This window comes from Brassica rapa, unplaced genomic scaffold (genome assembly GCF_000309985.2).
Source record: "Brassica rapa cultivar Chiifu-401-42 unplaced genomic scaffold, CAAS_Brap_v3.01 Scaffold0929, whole genome shotgun sequence".
Classification (NCBI taxonomy): domain Eukaryota; kingdom Viridiplantae; phylum Streptophyta; class Magnoliopsida; order Brassicales; family Brassicaceae; genus Brassica; species Brassica rapa.
The window spans coordinates 12,889-26,465 of NW_022610865.1; the positions used below are offsets into that span (position 1 = coordinate 12,889).

Genomic DNA, 13,577 nt, shown 5'->3' on the forward strand with positions numbered 1-13,577 from the left:
TCATTGTGAACAGACAGACATGCGGTCTCCAACTGAGACTCCGATCGGCCCTCCGGCCAACTGTCTCTTTCTTTCCCATCAAGATTGATCTCACGCGGTCTCTTTCTGTGTTTTCTCTCCTCCCTGTCCAGAACCCGTGTTGAAAAAGAGTAACCGTCTTTGTTCCCCGAAAATCCCCATAAAAGTAATGTTTTGGGCGGTTTCCTCCCAAACCGTCAGTTCCATAACCGCCACGCGCGTCCCTTCCAGTCCGTAACCATCCTAGACGGTTTCTCCCTCGGCCAACTGCCTTCCCTGGAGTTCCAACTTCTCTATAACCTCCTTAGCAGTTTATGGCTCAACCGTCCCAGTCGGTTATGCGTCCAGGAACTGCTCCTGTAACCGGCCTAGTAAACTGTTCCCACCATTCTCCTTCGCTAATCAGTTCATGTTCAGCTCAGTATCCGTTCCCGTCAGAACGTATACCAGTCAGTCCACAGATTGACTAACTGATCTCGGATGACAAGTCCAGTTGCCTTGTCTGAATCCATCCAGCTTAGTCCGACAAGCTCAACTGCTATGTTCGTACAGACAGGATCATCTTAATTTGACCAGTGCTATCCAGATGACTTGTCCAACATGTCTGTCCCGTCTGATCGGTCTGACCTTGGACTGATCTAGTTGAGATTGCGGGATGGGGATGTTACAAGTCTCCCCCACTTGGAATGAATTCGTCCTCGAATTCAGCAGTTAATAGAACTTTATTCTATCTAATCAGAACAGTCTCCCCCACTTGGAATGAATCCCAACACACGGCACTCATGCCTTAACTCAATTCTCAGGCTTTCAGTCCCTCGACCATTACTGTGTTCCAGACCTCCTGATCACAATCACACTTGGATTTGATCTTAGATATTAATTATTTGATCCGGTTTCTTTACCATTTTTTTTTAAAAGACTCGGTCTAGTGCACCAACTCACTAAGCATAGTAGTTCTTACTTCCGAGCAATCTCTTGGTATTTGGACACACACTTTGGTGAGAACGCTAGGCTCCCAACAGTGCTCACCAGTTTACCTCAATTCTCGAAGTGATAACTCACTATCTTAGTTAAGTTTTCCCAGCTTAATCCTTAACCGATCACAATCACTTATTGACTTAACTTTAGTCCTTCCGAAACTCAGTTCCGACCAGTCTGAGTCCAATCCTGACTTGACTGTTTGATTCTCGCACTCCAGTGTTCCTTAGCATAGCTCAACTCTGAATTCTAGGAACATAATCTTTTCAGAACACATGGATCTCATCTTGATCCTTACAGTTGTTCCCTCGGATCACTCCCTGATCCTAACAATTCCCCGACAACTTATGATCGATATCAGATTTTCTCAGATCTTTACTGATCTTTATTGACACCTCTGGATCATTCTTGATCCTTACAACCATTTCTTACCGGATCCTACACTTGATCCCTTGCACAGTTTTCCTTTCGGACTCTCAGTGCTTCCCGGTTCACAATTCCAAAATGGCAAACTCATCTAGTTCCCATTGACTCAGTCACGGTTATGTCTTGGAAACACAGCAATTCCCAGCGTCATTAGTTCATACAGTACGTACCTAACGGACAGACGTCCTACAGTCATGTGATGGCAAATTCTCACTAGTTCCCATCCATGCTTTCATCGCGATCGGATACCCACAGTAGTGAACCCCTTGAGTTCCAGTAACTGTGCAGTTATGTCTTGGAAGGTACATCTCCCACAGACATCATTTTGGGTTTCCGCAGATTACAGTACAGACACGCGATGGTGAACTAATCTAGTTCCCACCAACGAGATAACAGTAACGTCTTGGCAACTCTGTTTTTCCCACAGACGTCAGGACAGAACACTTGATGCTAGAAAGTCACATCTTGGAAACTCTCGGTTTCCATAGACGCCAGAACAGACAGTATTAGTACAATTATGCCTTAGCAAACCCACTCGGTTCTTAAGAACATATCGTCAACACTAACACTAATGTTTCAGCATTCCCACTTGTCCAGTTAATCAGTCACTTAGTCTGGTCTAGCATTATCATTCCAAGTCATCGAGCAGCCGTTTTACAATCCAGTTAAGTCTTAATGAGCATCTCAGCCATAAGCACCTAGACTGATATAGACTCTTGCATGAAAGGAATTAATAATCTAAACTCAAATGATCGTCCCACATCATCGAGCCGTCATCCAAAATCCAGCAAGCCTTAGCAAGCGTCACAGCCCTTAAGTACCTTGTCTGATCTAAACGCTCATGATAGGAACCGATCATTTACTACTTTTGAAACTCTGTCCACAATTCATCATTGATACCACTCAAATTACCCTAAGGAGTGTTACTCTCATCAAAAGAGGTTCAGATGTAGTACTTAGGGATCAAATCCACAAGGAACTAGGGAACAATTAAATCTAGTGTTTATTAATTCTAAAGGTTGTAAATGTTTAAATGAAATAGCAATAGTAACAAGCGAGTAAATAATAAATGTAACTTGGTTGGAAATGATATTAGATGCAGGGCCACTATTCATGTGCCTAACTGTTGCATGCATGATATATTATAGCTCATTCGCGTAACTCAGTGATCAACTGTCGCATGTACCACTGGTTAACAGACTAGATCCCGTGTCTCAATGGTTAGTATGCAGACAACAAGAGAGTGTCGATCGATGGTCTATTAAGACGTCGACCGATACACCTTTGCCAATGTTGATCGATTGTCAGTTGAGGACATCGATCGACAGGTTCTAGCCAGGCCTATGCGCGAGTATGAAATGCCCTACTAAGATGCTAAATTGGCGGTTTGCCCTCTCTAGCAATCCTAATATGATAGATAGATGTAAGGATGGGATAACAAGGGTGCTTGGGTATGCAATCCTATAATCAAGTTCTAGTTAGCAAGGCTAAAACAAGCAATGAATACAAATCTATCATGAATATCACAACAAGGCAGATCTATAGTTTGGGGCTAATCCCACAAACCTATCTGAACCTTGGATCTAACAGTTGAACTACTCAGACATAGCAAAGCAATTCATAACAATAGAGGAATAGAAACTCATAGTATAGATGAAAAGAAATAGAAACAAGGAGTTCCAATCACAAGTGATCTTCTCTCCCAAATGAAACTTGTAACAAAACTAGGTCTAGAAAAAGCTCTGTTCTCTTTGCCGTCAAAACACTTAGGCAGTATATATTCTACTAGGTTAAATACTCATCAGGGCATTTTGGTAATTTGGCTTGGCCTTGGTTTTTAAGTCTGCTGAATCCAAAATGTCGCGTCTGGTGTCTCGACATCGATCGATGGTACTTGTGTACATCGATCGATATTAATCTTCATCTGTCGAGGCATTTCCTGATATCGATCGTTAGCACTGATGCGCATCAATCGATTGTTCTTCCTCTCGTCGACCTCTAAGTGGTCAGCTCGGGTGAAATTTCCTTTAAGCTCCAAAATGCTCCAAAGTCATTGCTTTACTCTGAAATACACCTGAACCTGAAAACATACCTAGAAGAGTAGAAAACGTAGATATATATATATATATATATAGTAAAATACTTATATACCATGGATAAAAATGGGTCAAATCCAAGGTATATCAACTCCCCCAGACTTACCCTTTTGCTTGTCCTCAAGCAAAACATACATGCAGTCTCTCTGAAAGAGGTTTGAAAATATTGGGGACTTAAGATTTTAAAGCATAGAAATCTTTCCTCAACAATTTTGCAACCACATTTAAAAAGTCCTAATCACAAAAGCACACTATGCAATATCCTAGCTTAGCAACCATTTCTAACATAACACAACTCATCAATTCACGTCTGACATCCCCTCTACTGATTTCATTTCTTAGCATAAATATAAAGTGAATGCTTTACCTTGGGAGTATCGATCACAAGATGCAAGGATTTCAGACAGCTATCTGGAGCTGCAGGTAAAAGTTAGTTCCTAGTTTCTCTCTCTCTAAATTTCTCTCTTGAGTCAAAGTCTGCTTCCATTGCAGGATCAGTGACCAAGATTGGACAGGCTTCCATGAATCAAAACTTAATGGTGGTTCCCACCAAGTTCTGTTCACTTCTTTTTGACCTATATCCAAGAGTTCTTTGCGAAAGCGAGCCTTGAAGATTGCCGCCTCCAAGTCCCGTTTCGGACTCTTTTATTTGAGTCTTTATGAATCAAGCCTTAATGGTTTTAGCCACCAAGTCCTGTTCAGACTCATCCTAATTAAACAATAGATCTTATTTATTTATTTATTTATTTAATTTTTTTTTAATACTCACTAACTAATCTAGGGTCGAAATTTAGAGAGAAAAATGTGATAAATAATCTAAACCAGGCGTTACCTTCCAGACCTGTCTGAAGAATCCGATCCCATGTATACCAAGTCCCAAGACAAGCGGTTATGTCAGGTTTAGTGTTGGAAATCAGCTTTGGTTACTTCATACGGTTCAAGGCAAGTGTGTAGTTGATAGGTTGATCCGCTTTAGCATCTTTAGTGCTATCTGCAATCAGTAAATCTAAAATGGTGCTAAAGATTGGTTAGATATTCATGTTTACATCAATATAAGATTATAGTCCCTATTTTCAATAGCTAAGCATAATTTATTTAAAATTCCTTTTTATATAAGAATAAAATAAATTATATCAGTAAATCTCCCCCAGACTTAAATTACACGGTCCCGGTGTAACTCAGCAGGGGTTATGATGAATAGTTTATGATGTACGAAATGTAATAAGTAAGGAAGATAAATCTGACCGGATTAGATATCGATCGATGTGGAAGTGTTACATCGATCGTCGTGTGGTTGTCTATGTCGAACGATGTCGACGTCTCGTCGTCGGTCGATTTTCAGGTCCTCCTACTTGGGTCTCCTAAATCTGAAAGAAATAAAACGAAAGGAATTAAATGCTAGCTAATAAAACCAAAGTAAAATACCTAATAGTGGGTTGCCTCCCACTCAGCGCTTGGTAGCTGCTTGTTGGAAAGCAAGCATCCACGTCATCTCTGCACATTCTGGACCAAGATGCAATGAAACTTCTTGTGGCCTCATCATTTCTTGTCCATTTGTCATCCATCTTCTCAAGTACTTTGGAGATGTTCTGTAGCCTTTCTTGAACGTTGTCAATGCTGACCTGGTGCCAGCCTATGTTGTCATAGGCGTATGCTGAAAGATCTGTCAGTTCCTTTTGCATTGACTCTACCGTCTTGTGTATCAGCTGCTCGCCGATTGGTGTAGACTCGGCGTCGATCGATGCGATTATGTGTTCGTTGGTCGATCTCGGCGAGTTGCCATCGATCGATTTTGCTAGTGTCCTGTCGATCGATGCTGATATCTGGTGTTGAGCTGCGAGTTGCCTCTGAATGGCTTTGACTTCTTTCTGTAGCCATTCTGCGTGGCTGTCTAGTCCACTGATTTTGTTGTCGAATGGAAAGTAGATGTCATCGCAGCGTTTGTCAAGTCGTTCCTCCATGGTGTCTAGAGCAGTGTAGATCTTGGATGTGATCTTGTCAACCTCTGCTGCTGTGTAAGGAAGTAACTCCACAGGTTTCTTGCCATCGATCCAAGGCCCTCGTAGCCTGTCGATCGATGCTGATTTTGCCTGCAAAAAACTTTGATTAGTAATGTTCTCAATATCCTTTTGGGCATGAAGTAATTGACTAGACAATTTGTTTAAATCTATCATGACTGGTGATATAAAGCGGTCATGCATATCCTCGTAAGTCCTCAGCCTCTCATTCATGGCTGAGACTTTAGCGTCGAGCGATGTGAAGGTACACATGTCGATCGATGTGGCTGGTTGTTGGTCCTTCTTGCGAATGGTGTCCAGATCTTGCTGTAGTAGCTCGATTTTAGTGCTTAGCCAGTCCACGTTGTTGTTGAGAGGGCAGTAAACGTCGTTTATCTTGTGTCGATGTATGAGACTTCCCATTCATCCCTGTGTTGTGTTGAACATTGCGGTTCTGCAGGGATCTGAGCTGTAGGAAGACTGACGTCGATCGATGTTGCATGTGGTGCGTCGATCGATGCTGAGGTCGTAGCTTCCTTCTCAAGTTGCTGACGTAAACTCTCAATTTCTGTCCTCATTTCTGCCATACATCTGAAAAGCTCATTGTAGCCTCTATCCAAAGGCTGATGTGTATCTTCTACCAATGTTTTGAGCTCCTCTCCCAGTTTCTCCTGAGCTCCACAAATACCAAACACCATCTCATCGATTTCATCTTTGGTGTAGAGTTCTGGTGCCAGTCTTGTGAGTGTGAAGGAAGTGGCATGTTCTGGAAGACAGATGTGGCTCTCTTCAAAAAGAGATGCTCTTTCCAGTAATTTCCTGATGTTGTCCTTTGTGACAGGTATCATCTCACCAGCTACGCCTCGTGCGTGTCCACACTCATCTCTGTAGACTCCATACTCGTCCCTTTGTTCCCAAGTGAACTTTCTGGCTCCGTACATGTCAAAAGCGCGGTTCCCACATTCATAACGTCTGTCGATCGACGTCGGGTCATCTCTATCGATCGAGATTGGTGTTACCCTGTCGATCGATGTCTCTGTTGTACCGTCGATCGATGCTTGCCCTTTTGGTTAGCGTGATAGATCTGGGTTGATCTCTGTTGTGGCGACTCATGTGTGGCTGTTAGGATCTGTTTGAATGACGTCTCAAGTGCCACGTTGCTGTGAGACTAGGTTGTCAGGTCGATTTGGTACTTGAAGGATGTCTGCTATGTCCTCTCTGGACACTTGTAAAATCCTTCCATCCATTGCATGTGCGTTGCCATCTGTGTCCCTGAAAATACCAAATTCATCAGGTGTTAGAAAACCGTAATCAATGTTTGCATAATCATTCAATTTAGAAATAGAAAGATTAGGGTTTAGAGTAGTATCGATCGATGTAGATACAGTTACATCGATCGATGGCAGAGTAATTTCTGCAGAACTTGTGTTCTTGAGATGATTGCTCTTCATGGATTTTTCTATTGATGTAGAAGGAAGAGTATTCATCTTTTTTTCTTGTGTGTTTGCTCTGATGTGTGTAGGTGGTTTCGGGGGTGCGAAACGATTTATATAGGTATCTATAAACCTAGTTGGGGAGGGAATATTCTCCTGCTCCTGAATTTTCGCTGCAGCGCGAATATCGATCGATCTTCCAGTTTGTGTGTCGATCGATGTGAGCGGTTGTTTTGCTGGACGAGGGTGGGTATCGACCGATGTGGAGTGCACAGCGTCGAACGATGTTGGAAACGCGTTGGTGAACTTATGTGTTTCAAGTCTTTCATCCTGCAAATACATTTCTATTGCACGTTCTTTCCAATAATCCTCATCGTATTCCTCTGTATGTTCCTCATTAGGTGAAGTAATTACAGTGTCAACTGCAAAACTTTCATGGAAACCACTGTCTGCCCAACTGCCTATGGAATAATCATCATGTCCTCTCTTGCTTGGAGGTTGGAAGGCAAAGTGTTGGTAACAATGATTAGGTGAAGCGAAATGGTCAACTGGGTGCATTACGTCGAGTGACGTGTTGTTGCGGTCATCGGTCACCGTTGACTCATTGGAATCGATCGATGGAAAGGTTGGGGTGTCGATCGATTCCGAGTACTCTGTTTCGTACTCCGATTCATACCCTGCTCCACAATGGCATGCGCCAATGAAGCCAAGTTCTTTCCCGTAATCCACAGAATTAATGACCTTTCTCTTAGGTCGGATGGGGTCGTAGTGGATGTTTGGGTCTATGAGCGTTAGACACAATTTGTTTTTGTTCATGTCACATACGGCTCCTACTGTAGCTAGGAAAGATCTTCCAAGCAGAAGTGAAGAGTTCCAGTTAAGCTCGATGTCTAGGACATGAAAATCTACAGGGACAAGGGCATTACCAATCTGTACCTCCAGATCTCTTATGATTCCTCCTGATCGTTTCTCTGAAAGATCCACGAAGGTGAAGGATTCCGTTGAAGGTTCGATGGTCAAACCAAGCTGGTCTGCCATGATCCTAGGGAGGATACTAACTGATGCTCCTGTGTCACACATTGAATGGGGAAATTCAACACCCTTGACTACGCATGGTATTGCAAACTTCCCAGGATCACTCTTCTTCGTCAATGTGATCCTGTGTTTCATCTTCTCTCTGACTTGATGAAACATTCTCCTAATGTCCTCCTCAGTTACCTTTGTTTCTCTGAAGAACATCCACAACCGGTGTGCGAAGTAAGCTTCATCAAAAGGTTTTTCGATTGGGATTCTGAGGACTCTTTTAGTGAAACCATCCATCTCTTTATCGTTAGCTTCCCACTTAAGGTTTTTAGGAATCTTCTCCTTTCTTTTCCTTAACCTTCTCCCTTCAGATTCTTGTTCTTCTTGAACTGATTCTGGTGAACTATTTAAAGGGTTGGGTTTTGGTTCGGGTGGGTTAGCTAATGGTCTAGGTGGTGGTCTGAGTGCGTTGATGTAATCATTATCGATAGAGGGTAACCGAACTCGGTCTGTCAGAGGTGCCTGTCGATTGATGGGAGGTGTGTTGTAACGATCGACGTCGGACTCACTCTGTCGATCGATGGTTGGCTCAACTGATCGATTGATTTTATCATAGAAAGGGGAGGGTGGGTGAGGATGCTTAGCTGCGAATTCTTCATGAGTTAGAATTCGAACCGCATTGCACTCAGTCGATTTGGCAGACAACATCGATCGATGACTGGAGTAATCCGTCCATCGATCTTCATCATGGTCTGTCAATCGATGCGAGTTCATCGACATCGGTCGACACCATTGGGATCCGCCGAGACTCATGGAGCTTTCGATTTCAAAGTCTCCTTCCTCAAGCTTTTCATTTCTCACCACTTGCCAGAAATCATCATCTATGATGGCATTTACGTGGTGTTTCCCTTTGTCGGCTCCTGCCTCTCTAGCGAAAGCTTCTTGCCTCTTTATAGTCTCGCCCGTCTGAATTACTTGGGTTTCAAGTTTTCTCACCTGAGTCCCTAAGGTCTCGATTTTGGTGTTCAGATTGTTATAGGCGGAGTCTATTTTACCGTTGAAATCCACGGTGATTTGTTGTTGTCCCAACAGTACTCGATCAAGCATTTCTTCGATCTTGCTTTCCTGAGTCTGGGGTGGTGGATTTTGGTAGTAAGAGTTCGAGTAGCTTTTGTTGTTGTTGAAGGGTTTTTGAAATTGTGAATTTTGGTTACTTCTTTGGCCATTTCCAAAGAAGTTTCTGTTTCCGCCCTGGTTTCCAAATTTCTGGAATCCGGTACCTCCGATGTAGTTCACATTTTCTTCTCCTTCCGTATCTGCTACTTCTCCTTCAGCTGAATAGACTTGCTTCCTAAGAAGCTCGTGCACCACATCTAACTTAGCTCTTACTTCGTCCATCTGTTCCTTCCCGATAGAGGCTACAGACTTCTTCCGTTCAGAGTCAGTGTTTTTGGTGCTGCTGCTGTTAGCAAGGTTTTCGATAAGTCTCACAGCTTCCAACGGATTCCGAGTAGTGAAGTTTCCTTCACTCGCCGTATCAAGGGCCATTTGATACTGTAAGGCGAGACCTCGGAAGAAAGTGCTTAGCAGCTGCACTTCGTTAAATCCTTGGTGTGGACAGTCTTGCTGGAAGAACCTAAATCTAATCCACGCATCTTTGAAGGACTCTCCAGCCTTCTGCGAGAATGTGGAAATTTTGTTCCGAAGTTCTTCAGCGCGCGCCTCATCGAAGAAGTTTCGTAAGAAAGCATTCTTGATGTTGCTCCAGGATGTTAAAGATCCTGTGGGTTGCTGCCTAAGCCAGTGCATCGCTTCTCCATTCAGCGTGTATCTGAAGAGCTTGCACAGCAGGTAATCTTCGGGGACTCCTTCCATCCGAATAGCAGCGATTAGATCCTCGAACCGTTCCAAATGGTCCATAGGATGCTCGTGCGGTAACCCAGAGTAGGGTATCTGCGACACGAGAGTGTAGTATTGAGGCTTCAGCTCGAAATTCTGCTTCTGGATATCCGGAAGTCGAATAGGTGATCTGTTGGAATAGTATTCATCTGGGCGATTGTAGTCGGCCAGTGGTTTCGATCGAGCGTCCTCATCTACAGGTTGAGCAGCTCCTGTTGCATCAGCATCAGGGATTACAGTTCCCTGAGCATCTATTTTCTGACCTGTTGCATTACGCAGATGACCGGCCTGGTCATACAGGTTTCCATTCTCGTCCTGAGGTAGAATAATAATGTTTACCATTTTTGACGACACGGTATCGATCGACTTATGCGGTGTAGTATCGATCATTGTCGAACGATTGGGATCGATCGACGATGAAGGTCTTGTGTCGGTCGACGGTTGATTGAGCGTATCGATCGACGACGAACTTGTTGCGTCGAGCGATGTGGAACATTGACCTCTACGGATGGTGCATTCCAAATGAGCAGGATCGTCTGAGAACAACAAGTCTTTCTCCTTGTTGCTTCTGGTACCGCTGGGCATGCACCTGAAAAGACAAGAAAAAGATTATTAGAAAGGGGGTAAAGAAAAGAATAAGAATCAATAGAACTAAATCTAATGGCGATCAAAGCTCCCCGGCAACGGCGCCAAATTTGATACCACTCAAATTACGCTAAGGAGTGTTACTCTCATCAAAAGAGGTTCAAATGTAGTACTTAGGGATCGAATCCACAAGGAGTTAGGGAACAATTAAATCTAGTGTTTATTAATTCTAAAGGTTGTAAATGTTTAAATGAAATAGCAATAGTAACAAGAGAGTAATAATAAATGTAACTTGGTTGAAAATGATATTAGATGCAGGGGCACTATTCAGGTGTTGGAGATTATAATACCTAGAGATGCCTAACTGTTGCATGCATGATATATTAGAGCTCATTTGCTTAACTCAGTGATCAGCTGTCGCATGTACCACTGGTTAACAGACTAGATCTCGTGTCTCAACGGTTAGTATGCAGACAACGAGAGAGTGTCGATCGATGGTCTATTAAGACATCGACCGATACACCTTTGCCAACGTCGATCGATTGGCAGTTGAGGACATCGATCGACGGGTTCTAGCCAGGCCCATGCGCGAGTATGAAATGCCCTACTAAGATGCTAAATTGGCGGTTAGCCCTCTCTAGTAATCCTAATATGATAGATAGATGTCAGGATGGGATAACAAGATTGCTTGAGTATGCAATCCTATGATCAAGCTCTAGTTAGCAAGGCTAAAAAAAGCAATGAATACAAATCTATCATGAATATCACAACAAGGCAGATCTATGGTTTGGGGCTAATCCCACAAACCTATCTGAACCCTGGATCTAACAGTTGAACTACTCAGACATAGCAAAGCAATTCATAACAATAGAGGAATAGAAACTCATAGTATAGATGAAAAGAAATAGAAACAAGGAGTTCCAATCACAAGTGATCTTCTCTCCCAAATGAAACTTGTAACAAAACTAGGTCTAGAAAAAGCTATGTTCTCTGTGCCGTGAAAAAACTTAGGCAGTATATATTCTACTAGGTTAAAAACTCGTCAGGGCATTTTGGTAATTTGGCTTGGCCTTGGGTTTTAAGTCTGCTGAATCCAAAATGTCACCTCTGGTGTCTCGACATCGATCGATGGTACTTGTGTACATCGATCGATATTAATCTTTATCTGTCGAGGCATTTCCTGATATCGATCGTCAGCACTGATGCGCATCGATCGATTGTTCTTCCTCTCGTCGACCTCTAAGTGGTCAGCTCGGGTGAAATGTCCTTTAAGCTCCAAAATACTCCAAAGTCATAGCTTTACTCCGAAATGCACCTGAACCTGAAAACATACCTAGAAGAGTAGAAAACATAGATATATATATATAGTAAAATATTTATATACCATGGATAAAAATGGGTCAAATCCAAGGTATATCAATCATCAATGGCATCTTGTACCTCCGAGTAGTTTCTTGATCACCTAACAAGTCTTTGGCAAGTACACCTGACTTCCAATCCCTTATTTCAAACTCTCGGACCGCACAAACCTACCAAGACAATCAAGCTTAGTCAACCTTGACAATTCCCTTGTCCAGTTCTTATATCCAGACTTGCCTACAATCACCACTTTCTAAGTGCAAGTCTTACTCAGAATTCTCCAGAAATCTTTTTATGAAGATTCCAGTTCCATTTTCCCGGACCAGCTTGTCCATTACCTTGAAAATCTTAGGATCCGTCTAAGCATTCTCAACATTTGTTCCATTCGAATATAAGTCTCCGTACTTCACATTCCAGCGTTAGTGCCTTAGCCATTTGTCCTTAGGGTCTTCCATGGACGACTTGTCCAATTCAGTTTTTTGATTCTCTGACTCCTTCAGGTTATCTCTTTGCAATCCATCTATCGCTTAGCCAGTTCATTGAGATTCCATCTCAATCCTCGGACCACCTGTCCAACTTTGTTTCCGTTCACAACCTTCAGCTCATCCACTCGGCTATTCTGCCTTGAACCTTTCCGCTGAAGTCTTCTTTCCAGATTCAGTTATGGACGTCCTGTCAATACTGAGTTAAACTCATTAACTCCTTGGCTTACTCGAGCCACTTGATTCAATCCTAACTCCAGTCAGCTTCCTTGGTTCCATATCCGACCTCTTTGGTCTTTGAAAGTTCGACGTCTTACTTAGACATTTCTGAATCATCTTCGGTTCCTTTGAATTGCTTGATTCATCAATCACTCATGTTAGTTTATTATCCTTAAGCTTTAGAAAACTTTTAGTCAATCTTTATCGTTTCTTCACTTCAGAATCCGGATCCATTGACATCAGTAAACCTCTCTGTTGTTTCCAACACTTAGAATAATTTCTTGGATAACTCTCTTGAGTAATCCAAAACAATTCAAGCAATCCGATCATTCTCCAAGTTAACTTAACTCAAACTTCATTCAAGCAATCCGATCATTCACTAATGATCTTAGCTCAGAGTTCATTCCAGAAATCCAATCACACTTCTAACTTACATTTTCCCATACAAAGTGTAAGTCTAACTTGATCACTCCCAAGATCAAGTCTCTCATCAGTTCTTCAATGCTTGCCCTTAGCATTTTCCGCGTCCGTTCGGTCTAGACAAATCTTGTATCATCCTTCAAACACTGTCCTAGAACCGTAATCGCTCTGATACCACTTGAAAGGCCCCGTCCCGGTTTCCCTTACCACCGGTTCGGCCTCAGTTCATTTGCCCCGACCCAAACTGGCCCTTTACAAAATATTCCCTTTACTTACGATTTTTAACCAGCTTTGCTTTAAGAGGTTCAGTTCAGTACACACGGTTCGCTAAGTCTATTCCAGCAACTTAGCAGTCTACTAGTAATCGCAGCATAATAAACACGTACCTTACTGCCTCGGTGCTTTGTTATCTGATAATCCATCAATATACTTCTTCCTTTCTGTCTTCCTGCTTCCCATCCGTCTTATCTAGTCAGCACGATCAGATACTTAACCGAATCCCCTTGTTCCTTAGTCACTCAGCCAACCATCCCCACATGACCCAAGTAAACAAAGAGAGACGGCTTGGTCTCCAACCAGCAATCCAGAACAGACAGTACGCTAGCCATGCTTAGCGCCCCAGAACCAGTCATTGATCACCCC

The 13,577-nt window shown here is 42.8% G+C and overlaps 1 non-coding gene across 1 annotated transcript; it reads left to right on the forward strand.

The window, feature by feature from the left end:
- Positions 1 to 9,574: 9,574 nt before the first annotated feature.
- On the forward strand, positions 9,575 to 9,681 carry LOC117131442. The gene has a single exon (XR_004454630.1). It is a non-coding gene; the product is annotated as a small nucleolar RNA R71 (small nucleolar RNA).
- The last annotated feature ends 3,896 nt before the right edge of the window (positions 9,682 to 13,577 follow it).